The sequence below is a fragment of the Xyrauchen texanus genome, chromosome 37 (genome assembly GCF_025860055.1).
Source record: "Xyrauchen texanus isolate HMW12.3.18 chromosome 37, RBS_HiC_50CHRs, whole genome shotgun sequence".
NCBI classification, from domain to species: domain Eukaryota; kingdom Metazoa; phylum Chordata; class Actinopteri; order Cypriniformes; family Catostomidae; genus Xyrauchen; species Xyrauchen texanus.
Window position 1 is genome coordinate 21,915,350 of NC_068312.1, and position 13,755 is coordinate 21,929,104.

At 37.9% G+C, this 13,755-nt stretch overlaps 1 protein-coding gene across 1 annotated transcript in view; it reads left to right on the forward strand.

The window, feature by feature from the left end:
* The first annotated feature begins 3,695 nt into the window (after positions 1–3,695).
* Positions 3,696–13,755, forward strand: part of LOC127631339 (chemokine-like protein TAFA-2) — a 172,137-nt gene continuing 162,077 nt past the window's right edge. The window contains exon 1 of the mRNA XM_052109445.1: positions 3,696–3,758. The gene's annotated coding sequence lies outside the window, so the exon portion shown is untranslated. The remainder of the gene's footprint in view (positions 3,759–13,755) is intronic.

Here is a 13,755-nt window from a genome sequence, read left to right on the forward strand (position 1 = left end):
AAGGTCGTTGAGTATATTTAATTTTAATATTATAGGCGATATTAATATTATAGGATATTTCGATATTTTAAATCAGTGAGCCTAACAGCTGAAACTGGGACATTATTACATATTTTTAGAGAAATAACGGGACACCTCATAAAACCGGGACCGACTGCTGGTCACCATAGTTTTCTACCTGCTTTGCTTTTCTTCATGATGTACTAGTGCTCCCCTACTGTTCTGTCTTTGCTTATGTAATGAGGGCAATTTTGTTAGTGCTATCACCGCCTAGTGGCATCTAATGTGGTCTTAAAATTTAAAAACCTATCGCAACAAAAACGAAAACTAAATAATTTTTAAGATTATATTTATTTTAGTTTTTTTTCAGAGACATTAAAAAGTATTTTAGCTCTGTTTCAGTTTTTCTAATTATGTTGATTTGCATGTTTATTTCAGTTTATGAAAATGTTTTTTTTACATTTAGTTTGTTTACGTTTTAGTTTACGAAAAATAAAACTAAGTAGTAAGGTAATCTGGGCCCCCTGACTGTATATTGCTGTGGGCCCATTTCCTATAAAAAAAATACAGTTTAGAATTTTTTTGTGGGGCCCCCTGTACCTTTCGGTCCCAAGAATCATTATCACCTTTCACCCCACCAGCTACGGCCCTGCTTGCCCATGTCGAGTGACAAACAGCCACAGTCTCTTCTAATACAGAAATTATGTTATGGTCTCAGTATTGTTAATAAGGTGTATTCACAGATTCAAATTCACAAGTAGTCAAGAACAAAAATGAAAATAAAGTTTCCTTACTGACCTAGAGAGCAAGTTTAATATCTTTCTTAATTCAATTGGAAGTGTAATATTATCTTGTGTGTTTTTAAAAAAATAATATTTTCTGATGTTTTGGATGCATTGGATGCTGGTGTCCCCACCAGGCTACTTAACCAGCATCACCTGAAAGAACATGTTGGTCATCCAACTTCACCAACTAGGTTTTGCTGGTAAAAAAGCATGGCTGTGCTGGTCCACCAACTAGACCAGCAACAAACCAGCACTAACCAGCACTAAAAGCTTAGACTGGCATGGGAATTGCATGCTGATTAAAAGGATAATTTACCCCAAAATGAAACTTCTCTCATCATTCACTTACCATTATGCCATCCCAGATGTGTATGACTTTCTTTATTCTACAGAACAAAAACAAATATTTTTAGAAGAATAAATTTCCGCTTTCACGTTCACATTCTTCTTCTTCTTCTTTTATTTTTGGTGATTCACATTCTTTGCTCATATCTCCCCACTACTGGGCAGGAAGGAGAATTTGTATTAAAAAAGGACTAAAATATTGATCTGTTTCTCAACCATACCTATCATATCGCTTCTCATAACAATTCTGGAGATATGGATTACAATTTGTATGGGTTACTTTTATGAAGCCTTAATATGTTTTTTGGAGCATCAAAATTAACTGATTTTGGCACCCATTAACTTGCATTGTATGGACCTACAGATCTGAAATATTATTCTAAAGATCTTAATTTGTGTTCAGAAGAAGAGAAAGTCATACACATCTTGGATGTCATGAGGGTGAGTAAAAGATGAGAGAATTGACATCTTTGGGTGAACTATCCCTTTAAGCTGGGCTTTTTTAACAGGGTTGGTCTTTTATTATAATAATAATAATTATTATTAGGTTGATATATGCCTTGTGTTGCCAAGACATTAAAGTCTAACCTGCTGTTTATGGATGATCCTGTGATAGCAGAAAAGAACTGTAGAATTCCAGACCACTCATGATGAGTCAGGAGGATAGACAAGAGATCTGTTTCTCAGGTTACACAGAAACGTATTCCCAAGTGTTTCTAAGGGCAGAGTCACATGTATCTCTCTGAGTGATAATGTTTTATCATGTCTCTAATCCAACATTGTCGCTGAGATTACAGCTAAAAAGCGGATATGAGTGTAATTATAATATATTGATGTGAAATAAACAGACGGAGAGGTACATTCAACGATGGCTGTACTTTTAGTGAGTTATTACCGAAATACATACTCACTTATATCCCAATGGATGTAACATCTGTCCGGTGTTGCAGCTCTCTAGATAACCACTAGACAGCACCAAATGATAATGTATAAGTACCATTAACTAAATTCCAAATATACCACAATGAGTGATGCTGATATCTGAATATGTACAAGGAAACATTTATCTCTATTCTGTTCAGTAGAATTTTGTCATAAACAGGTAGGCAAATTGTTGGTCACTTTCTTCTTATATGTTCCATGTATTAAGTTATTCCTCTGTACTATAATTATTGTGTGTGTGTGTGTGTGTGTGTGTGTGTGTGTGTGTGTGTGTGTGTGTGTGTGTGTGTGTGTGTGTGTGTGAGAGAGAGAGAGCGAGAGAGAGATAATGGGTGGACCCTACTGTATATTATCACTAGTCAACATACTTTGAAAAAATAATCTAGTGACATCTAGAGGACTTGATGATGCATTATAAGCTGTTGATGATGATAACTTCTCAAACTTTCTCATTGTGCTGTATTTGTCAATGTCTTTTTGTATTACATTTTTTATGTACAAACAGTGTTTTTCATTGACCAGATCTCACTGATAAACCCTGTAGACATGCTACAGCACCAGGTCAGTACATTTGACTAAGATGTAAAGTGATTTTAAAACAGTTTTGAAATAATGCATTTTCTAATGTTGTCTTAAGAGCTGCTTCTTTCATCAGCACCTCATTCATATTCATGAATGTATATTAGCTGAGATTATACACACAGTAGTATGTGTTTTTAAGCAAGGTATATAATTATTATGATTTAATGATTATTACTGAGTAAACCAAGTTCATTTTTCCAAGTTCAATAATTTAAGTAAAATTGTGGGACTGCACTCAAACGGCAATAACCATTTCAATTCAGAGATCTTTTTGTCATTATTGTAGCTGTTTTAAAATCATTGTTGTCATGTGGCAGTGATGAGTATGCTTTTGAGGAAACATTATTTCCAGTAGTTCACGTCAACTTTCAGTTGCAAATTATTTTGTTGTTGCAATTTTTGTATGTAATTCCAAGCCTTTTTATTTTGTTAAATAATTTTCCAAATGAAACTCCCATAATAATATACAGTGAGGCCATATACAGTAACTTAGCATGAGCAATATAGCAGCAATTCTTTCAGCATAAGACCAATATTAGTGTAATAAGAAATGTAAGGAAAACATAAAAATGCAGAAAAAGGATTGACGGCATCCTCAGGGAATGGAGAAAGTAAATAGAACAAAACATTTAAACAGGAACAATAATAAAGTATATGTCGACTTAACATGAAGATGTTTTCGGCTTGTACAGTATATAGGCCCTACTAGGCTATACACTTGTTTCATCACGTTGGTCTAGATTTTCTGTTAGATGGTTTAAAGGTGTAGTATGTAAAAAAAATGTTTTGCCAATGTGTGAACGACTTGTAACACAACATAAAAAATGAGCCCTTATCGGACTTCCTAGGTTGCCTATTAAAGCCTGTTGACTGACTGTCATGTGAAGGGAGCGGGTCACATTTGCCAAGAAAATCCAATGCATGTGACGTTTATGCGCGATCCTGAGTGCCTTCTACTGAATCCCGTCTGGCTAAGCAGGAACATGATCGTGGTCATTCAAAAACTAGAGTGAACATTGGCAGGGCTTTTGATTCCTGGAGGGAACTTCGTTCGGTTTTGGGGATAAAAACCGGCCCTGATTTGACATTCTTCTTATTGGACAGGTAAGCTTACATAACTGCAACGCATGTGAAATATAGTGCCATAAGGATTTATCCGTGTAATTTTAGCTAATTTGATCTTGCCTGCTAACGCTGATGAATTGCAAATAATTTAATCAATCTTCTTAGGTAGTCAGGTATACAGGATAAATTTAAGCAAATACTCTGGTTTCTTGATCATAGTACAACATATGAAATACAAAACATACAATAGTGCAACATAACAGTGCAGTGCTGTTAGTTTAGTAGTATGTAGCTATTGATGGGTCGTTCGTGAACGAGTCGGCTCTAAGAGCCGGCTCTTGTAGGTGAACGTTGGGAAGAGCCGAATCAGACTAATGGCCTCACCTGTTGTTACTGTCAATCAGACACCCAGTGTCAACCAATGAACCAAAGATGCGTGAGGGAGGGTGGAGCCAACTCACTTGCAGAGACAGTCACACACTTAGCAGCCGAGAAGAGAGAGGAAGGACAGCTGTGAAAACAACAGCTGGAAAGTGGAAAATGTGTCGGAAGCACAGTAGCATTGGGATGCATTTTAATAATGTAGACAATGTTAGAGCACAGTGTAGAATTTGCCATAACAAAATCTGTGTACTAAGCCAGTTCTATGCACAACCTACACTGGCATATGCAAACTGTGCACCCCAATAATCTAATTAGAATTGTTTTAACACCAATCATAGTCAAACTATCGCAAACTGTTTGACTTGAAAGAATACAAAACATATCTTTTTTTAAAGAGCCGTTTGGGAGCCAAAAGAGCCGGCTCTTTTTTTTTTTGCGAGCTGTGCTGAATGAGCCGACTCATTGAAAAGAGCTGGAATGCCCATCACTATATGTAGCTGTATGTGTGTATCAGTGTGCTATGTTAGCTGATAAGTAGTTTTAGTTTAGTCTCAAATTTGTAGTTTAAAAATCATACCTGTGTAATTGTAATTATCCTCATCTGTCAGCATGATGCTGATGAATCATGTTCAGTCTCATTGTACGTTACGTCATTGCTTTGTCTGATGCTCGCTCGCTCGCGTCCCTATGGAGTGTGTGCCCATGATCACGAGTAACAGGTAGCTGGATGCAGTTCACTTAACTGCATTAATAATCCACATGTGTCATTAATAACAAGGGTTTCTGAATCTCATATACTGCACCTTTAAATAAATAGTGGTTTATTTCTCTCTCCTTTTGCTGTTTATTATAATTTGTAAGCGTTTCTAAATTTCCATTTGCACAACAAATTGTTCTGCCTGTGTGTCTATTGTGTGACCACTGGTAGGTAGGTATGTACGTATGTATGTATGTATGTATCTATCTATCCATCCATCCATCCATCAAACCATCCATCGATCTGGTTTAACGCTAAAAAAATCTGCTCACCTGAACTATAAATCTATGGGTGAATGACATGAGAAGATGGCCAGATGTGTCATACAGAGATATTTTTAATGACTTTGTGTAGTCTCTTGGAGTTTCATGAGCACAAAGCCACATCATTACATCCACAGCATGAAGGTAGGATCTTGTGTAAAGTACTATTGTTTTAAATTCTCCCCGCTCTGCTTTCCGTTGTTATGACATCCCCTGAATACTTTAAAATACTCCTGATAACTTTTGGCAACTCCATAACCTGGAAACCTACTTAGCTAGCTACTTGCATTTAGACATCAACAACATAGAGATCTATATAGAAAACACTAGACCGGAAGATCAAAGACAACATATTCAAGATGGCTGCATGCTAGTTTCTCTTGCACATAAGGTAATGACTTGCATTTTGTGTGTGTGGTTTAAACATTAATCACCCATGTATACTTTGTAAAACATATATCATTGGGATGATTCTAATAGATAATATCATGCAATATCTTATTTAATATTGTACAATTGAGCTCCATATGCATATTGCACTCTGACACAAACCAGATCCACCACTAGGTGGCTGTAAAGTTATACAGCATGAATGCTCTCTCTCTCTCTCTCTCTCTCTCTCTCTCTCTCTCTCTCTCTCTCTCTCTCTCTACTATCCTGCACTTTTTGTCTTTAAATGTAGATGTTTAGAAAAAGTAGCTGATATTTATTGATTACAAATCCAAAATTCCATCACACAGCTGTAATTTCCCACTAATGATAAATAAATATTATTGTTGGGGACCTGGGTAGCTCAGCAAGTAAAAAGGCTGACTACAACACCTGGAGTCTCAATTTCAAATCCAGGGCATGCTAAATGACTCCAGTCAGGCTTCCTAAGCAACCGGTTGGCCTGGGTAGAGCCACTTTGGGTTAACCTCCTTGTGGTCGCTATAATGTGGTTTTTGCTCTTGGTGGGGCGCGTGGTGAATTGTGAGTGCATAACGCGAAGAATAGCCTGAAGCTTCCTCACGTGCTATGTCTCCACGGTAACGCGCCATGTGATAAGATGTGCAGATTGATGGTCTCAGACGCGGAGGCAACTGAGATTCGTCATCTGAAACAAATCTCGAGGCAAGTCACGATGCTACCATGAGGACTTAGAGCATTGGGAATTAGGGAGAAAAGGGGAGAAAATCCAAAAATAAATAAATGCTATTGTTGGATTATATCCTGCTTATTATAAATGCAACCTTTGAGGTGCCAGGGATGTATATGAACAGCAGCTACTGTTAAATGAATTAACAAAATCTTACATTACAACATTGTTACAGTAAATTGGTGGGCAAAAGTAATTCGTTCCAAAACTTGCTAATGATGTTTAGCAGCTTTTTCAACTTTTGACAGTTTGGATTCTCTCTTTGTCCTTTAAAGATTGCAGCTGGTTAGAGCTGAGATAATTGCCCATTGTCAAATGATGATGATCCAGCTGTAAGCAGTGCTGTGGGTGATATTATTCCGCAGAACAGAAGGGACACATTAAATTAGGGTTTCATAAAGGAAGTGCAGACAGAGAGGGCTGGGAACAGATGTGTGCTTTATTCCTGGGATAAAAAAGAATTGCTGTTGCATTGTGTTGATGCTGATGAATGCCACACAGGTAGGTTCATTGTGAAAGCTCTGTAGAGAGACTTTCAACAGCTGGATAGAGATATTTTGGACCCTTAATGCAGCTGAAGATTTGAAGTGGCAGGCGCACAAGTAACATTTTCAATGCCTTTAATGATCTCAATGACATAATAGGAGATTGAGATAACTTTGTAAAATCCCCCTTTTTTTAAAGAAAGGAATATAAGTGCATATTCTATACTACTGGTATATTTGACAAGTTATAATTTTTTTGCTCCTGCTTTATCAAACTAAAGTTTGCTGTCCGTGCCAAGTTCATCCTGACTTGCGGGGTGCACATCCCATCTTTCCTGCACTTATTTAAAAGCCCTACATTTCAACCTATTTATACAATAAAAATGTCTGTTTGTATGATAAAACCATTAATCCATATTTTGATGGATGGGCTCTTCGTTTCCAATTCTTAAAAGAAAATGAATCCACTAACATTGTCTTTTACTAAAAGCTTCCAGTGTATTTTTTGTGTATCACCACCCAGACAGACTTGCAAATGCTTTTGCCGATTTTATCCTGATAAGTACAAAAGCAGCTTTTATGAAGAAAGCGTTGTGTTAGAAAAAGAAGAGAGAGAGAGAGAGAGAGAGAGAGAGAGAGAGAGAGAGAGAGAGAGAGAGAGAATATTTCTTCCACCACAATGCCATAGAAATTTTATCTCATAGTTTAGTTGTTTTCCCCCAAATGCTCTGGATTATGGAGAAACCAGAATGCAAGAACAGCCACACTGTGCCACTAGCCAGAGAACAAGAGAAGGATTAGGGACAACACACAGAATGAGGGGATAAGGAAAAGAAGGGAGGTTGACAAATGAAAGGAAAGTGATATGAGATTGATGTGTATGAAAATACATTTTGCAGCAAAATGTTAGCGATCTGCTGGCTGTTAAAGGGATTATAAGTGGAAGAGGTTGTCTCATTTCACAAGCTACACCTGCAAATGAGCAACACGACAGTCTGTTGCAGCACGTTTATGAGATCTGTGCTTTAGGGTTTTGAGATTAAGCAATTTTATGAATGAACAAAAACAGTGCACGGTCTGATTCAGGAGTAAGAGTATCAGATCAATAGTTTCAATTTATTAAGTAATTGGCAATGTCACTCTGTGCTAAGGTGACCTTTCACTTTTCAAGTCTGAGTGTAAATTGGGTGCTCACTCAGATTGTAAAGCTGGAGAGGAAAACCTCACTTCTCTTTTTTTCATAAACTGCTGTGCATGTGTTCTGTACAGAAAATGTCTTAGAAATGGCCAAGGCCTCATTGTTTCTTGTCCTTTTATTCTCATTCTGTCTTTCTCAGTTCCTGTCTGATTAGTGCTCTAAGGAGGAGGAAACAGTTTTAAAAGGTCTTTAAAAGTTCTTGAATTCGAGTATGCATGTCTGTTTCCTGATTATCTCGTCCTCTGGTGCCGACCATCACAGTAATGACCCTCAGCTCCTCATCTTTGCTGCCCTACATTCAGCATACTTTATAACAATGTGTGTATGTGTGTGTGTGTGTGTGTGACAGAGATAGATAGAGTATTGGATGAATATAAAGAGGTCCCTTTATATTCCTATATGGTATAAGAACAAAGATACGTAAGACTCTATTTCACAAATAATGAAGAAATAAAAAATAAGAAATAAAAAAAATGGGTTGATAAGACATTTTACAGCAGTGACCACAATGTCCTGCAGTGTGACATCTACATTTCATCTAAACCTATTTTAAATATCTTTTTATAATAAGTCTGGATGCAGTTTTTATTACTTCAAAATAATACATAATTATTAATACATGGATAATGCGTATTTTAAAATTAATTTGTTACACAACATGCCAATCCAAGTGGAGTGAAAAAATTATTATAAGAATTTATAAAACTGCTAAAAACTTAAGTGAAATAAAGGAAAACAATGTAAAGGAAAAGAAAATTTACACAATCATACAACAAATTTAACCTAAAATCCTAAAGCTGATGTGCGTAATATCTGTAATAACTGATTACATGAGAATTCTTAAAAATAGTAAGGGATGGTTAATTCATAAGTTAAGCCCTGTTGTGTACGGAAGAAAGCAAAACTTCCAGGTTCTAAACATGCCTATGTGATATATTTAGTCATTTTAACATCTAACCCAAACCCATACTTAGTTTATAAATACGTGTTGTGTACGACGTACAAAAGGAAATATGAGAGTTTAGAAGGACCTGATAACTGCAGGTGAGTACTGGGCAGAGAGTTATAATGGTGACTCCTCTGGAGAGGTGATCCTACCCCAAAAAGAGACCAGAGAAAATAAGCAAAAGGGTAACATATACACTCTCAACACACCCCTAATCAAATTGATTGACCAATTCCTCCCCTAGCCAACCAGCAACTGTCCCACTCTACCACTGTAGGACAGAGAAAGGCCAGGATCATAACACAGTTGGCACAAAGTAAGGATGAATAATGTTTAATGCTGAGACTACAGTATTGTGCCATTGCGTCTATTTCAAACCAGCTGCAGTTCACCTCTTCATAAATCAATAAACTCTCCCATTCTTTTTCCAGAGTTCTTACGATCCTCCTTTCATGAGCTGTTTAAATCTTAATGTATACTGTATGTCACATCCATGTTGATTTCAAACTGGGAAGAGGAAAAAAGCCAAAAACATCCCCACATGAATCACTTTTCACTTACTAACATTTTAATACATCATTTAAAACAAGTACAAATCTGTTAGTATTTACAAAAACATGAGTTAGTGTTTCATGACATTTTATGGCGCCATGTATTACACTTTTAGGCAAAATCAACCAACAAATGGCTTAAACACAGGTGACTGCACATTAAGCTGGAAAACCAGAAATGAATTTAACATCAAACAATCACACAATTACAATCAGTTTTAATGGAAAAAATAATTCATTTTAAGAGTTCCACCATAATGCTTGACTACTACTCTATTATATCCACAGTGTATAGTCCTCTATTTAGCAACTTAAAGGGGTCATATAATGATGGTACATGCACTTTTTCAAGTTGATTGTACTGAAATGTGTGTTGGCTGTGCCTGTACACAACCATCCTATTATGATAAAAATCCATCCAGTGTTTTTGTTTTAATCTCCTTATATATTTTCCCCTGCCTCAAATCGAGCCGTTCGACCGTGTGACGTCACACGGTCGGACGCCCCTCCCAGGATTGTTGATTGACAGCAGTGTTTCAACACAGACCCGCCCTCGCTCGTGAGCGAGCCGTCAATCATAGTCCGTCATCATTGTTGATACACTGGAGCAGAATGGCGCCTAAGCGATTGTGGTGTTCTGTTCTTAGGTGTAATAACGAACACAGCAGTCATTTTGATGTTCCTAAATCTGAACCGCTGAAGACGCAGTGGCTGAGTTTTGTTTACGATGGGAATATTCCCCACGAGCAACGTCAATGCGTTCATGTTTGCGCGAATCATTTTTCACCAGACTGCTTTATAAACGAGGGTCAGTATAAAGCTGGTTTTGCTAAGAAGCTGCTGCTGAAAAAGATTCGGTACCAACTATTTATATTCCCTCTGCACCTCCAGAAGAAGTAAGTGTAACTTTTATTAACCTTTATATTAATCTTTGCAAATCGCTTGCACGCTTCACAATGAATGTGGCTAATGTTTACACTCAGGGTACATTACGGCATGTTTTCCATAACGTTACGACGTTCTCAATATAATTCATAATCCCACGTTTATAATGAACAACGCGTTATGGTTATTGTGTTATTAAAAACTGTGTACGCAGGTGTTACAGTTAACATGGTAACACTAAGTTACACCTGGTTTACTTGTATGTTACTGATTAAGAAGTAATGTCAAAAAAACAGTTATATGGAGAATAACTCCAGAACGGAGGGGCGGGGTGACCAAAGCTCATTATCATTTAAAGTCATATGCTCTGAAACGGTGTGCTGAAAATAGAGCTGTTTTTGAGCAGGTAAAATTAGTGTTTTCTTAAAATACTAATGAGAATTTTTAATAAAAGTATATTACAAAGTTTTCATTTAGACCCTAAAGATTTGTACAAAAATGGCATTATATGACCCCTTTAACAAAAAACACATGAACACACCATGCCAACACTTTCTAGAGAGTTTCAGCACCATGATACAGTTGATAGCTCTAGTCCCTATCTACCCAAAGTCTCTTTCTGACTCTGGAATGCATGAATTATATGATCCTGATGCCAGAATAATTGGACATGCCTGGCTTGCTGATGAATGTCTATCCTCCAAAAATGCCCTTTTGTCAGGCAGATGTTGGCATGGGGATGTTGATAGGTGTATGTGAGCGCCCCAGCTTTTGAGGAGTCCAGGGGGATATCACCTTTAGCTCAATGTGACTCATAAGCAGCAATGTTCAGCCCAGAGTGGAATATCACTACACACTGTGCTCTGCCTCGTACCAACAAACCATCGTACACACCACAGACACACAGCTGCAGCTTTCATATGTTAATGCTGATATTTTAGCAGTGCCAGTCTCCCTATCTCACTCTGTATGTGTGTAAGAATGCCATTATGTCAGTTTTCGGAGGTGGTTTGTTGAATATTAAACAACATGACTTGAGTCATCTAAATGGAAAGAAAGATCCTTTTCTGTTTGTTATAGCAGAAAGGCAAAGAGCTATCATGTAAAAACACAATGATAGACTTTTAGACTTCAAATGCCTTTTACATTGTCAAACATTATTACATCATAGAATATAAATGTGAGATTAAGAGACAAGATGAGACAGGATATCAGGGTGATGTACCTTTGCGCAACCGCTTCAGAATACAGAAACAGCAATATTCATAAATATCCTCACTTTCTCCTTGAGATTTGCTGCTCTCTGCAAATGCTCTCATTTACAGTATAATGGGGTCTACAAAATTGTGTGTGTGTGTGTGTGTGTGTGTGTGTGTGTGTGTGCGTGCTTTACTGGGGTTACGGCTGAATGTGTGTGTTTTATAACAGTGGGTTATCTTGAAATGCACATGTGATTGTCAGCAGGAACGGTTGAATATTGCAAAAGAGATGAAGTTTAAAAAAGATTAAAAAAGAAAGATGGAAAGAAAGACAATAAAGAAAGTTTTTTTTTTTACAGCAAATCTGAAAATGTAATGCAATACTGATCAATTATTAGGCAAAAGCACACATACAGCCCTTCACTCTTTTCTTACACACACACACACACACACACACACACACACACATTGGGTTTTCATGTTTTATGAGGACTTTCCATAGACATAAGGGTTTTTATACCGTACAAACTTTGTATTCTATCCCCTAACCCTAACCCTAAACCTCGCCAAAAAAATGACATTTTCAAAAAACATAATTTGGTATGATTTTACTATCCTTGTGGGGACACAATGTGTGGAATAACTGGACACACACACACACCAGATGATATCTGTGGCATTAAAAGAAACCATTGAAACTACACTGTGTTAGCAGAGAATCACTGTGTGTGTGTGTGTGTGTGTACACATCAGATCTGCTGTTTATCTTGACAAGCAGATGGTGAAGTTGATCTGTCCGAGCATCACAATATCATATCATGCCTTTCTAAAAGCACTCATCTATACTTGCCATTGCCACGCACAGCTCTGCTCTGAGAGAACTTCTGTTTGTGTGTGCATGCATGTGAATTTGTACAGAAACCAAACAATGTGGAAAGTAATGTTTAAGGAATTATATCAGTTTTTCTGGTAAATTGCTGTTTTTTATTTCAATATTATAAATAAATAAAACCGCTAGAAGTGGTCCCAAATCCCATGGCAAACATGCATATTCCAGGCGATCAGGGCAGAGCCGGTGGAGGACTCGGAGACCCAAGTGGTCCAGGTGACCAGGCGTGGCAGAAGGAGACCAATGGTGAACCGGTGACCGGCCGGAAGCATGGCCATGGCGTGGTCTGACGAGACAGATGTTGGCCATGTAGCATGGCCTGACGAGACAGACGAGGGCCCTTGAGCATGGTCTGATGAGACAGACGAGGGCCCTTGAGCATGGTCTGATGAGACAGACGTGTCTGCATGTCATGGAGACTCCGAGGACACAGCTACTGGAGCCTCATGGGTGGAGCCGCTGGAGATTCAGAGGTGGACCCGCTGTCAAGGTGGCCGGGGGCTCAAGCAGTGAGGTCAAGGTGGCCAAGGACAAAGATTGAGGTCTGGATCATGGACCACGGCAGGCATGGCTGCTGGCTTGTGGACTGGCTTGTTAATTAAAACCTCACTAAAGTCCACCAACTGACACAGCTCTCAGAATTCCACTACATAATCTTCAATTGGACCATTCCCCTGACAGAGATGGATAAGATACACTGCTGGGTTCATATCAATCGGTTGTGTATTCTGTAACGTAGAGGCAGGCTGAAGACAGGAACAGACAAAACAATGTTGTTGTGAGAACCCAAGTACATTTTAATTTAAACAAAGTTGCAAAAATTTTAAAGTACAACAATAAGAATACTAAACAAATCAAGAAACCAGAACATAAACCAAGCTTCACTATGAATTAGACCAGTGTTTCCCAATCCTGGTCCCGGAGTACCCCCAATACTGCACTTTTAGCTTGCCTCCCTTATTTAACACACCCCATTCAACTCATTAGCTCGTTAGTAGAGGCTCTTTGAGCAGAATTGGGTGTCAAATAAGAGTGAGATCTAAAATGTGTAGTGTTGGGGGTACTCCAGGACCAGGATTGGAAAAAACTGACTTAGACTATGACTTTGAAAACAGCATTTACACATTAACAATACTCAACAATGACAAGGAGAACAAGAGGGCTTTAAATACACAAGAATTAACAAGGTAACAAGACAATAACAAGACACACCTAGGAGCAATCAAGGGGAGCACAGAGAACAGAGACAAGACCATAAAATACACGACATAAAAACTTGAACAAAAGTCCACAAATATGTGACAGCATCCTGACCATGTGCCTGAACCACCCTTAACTGGC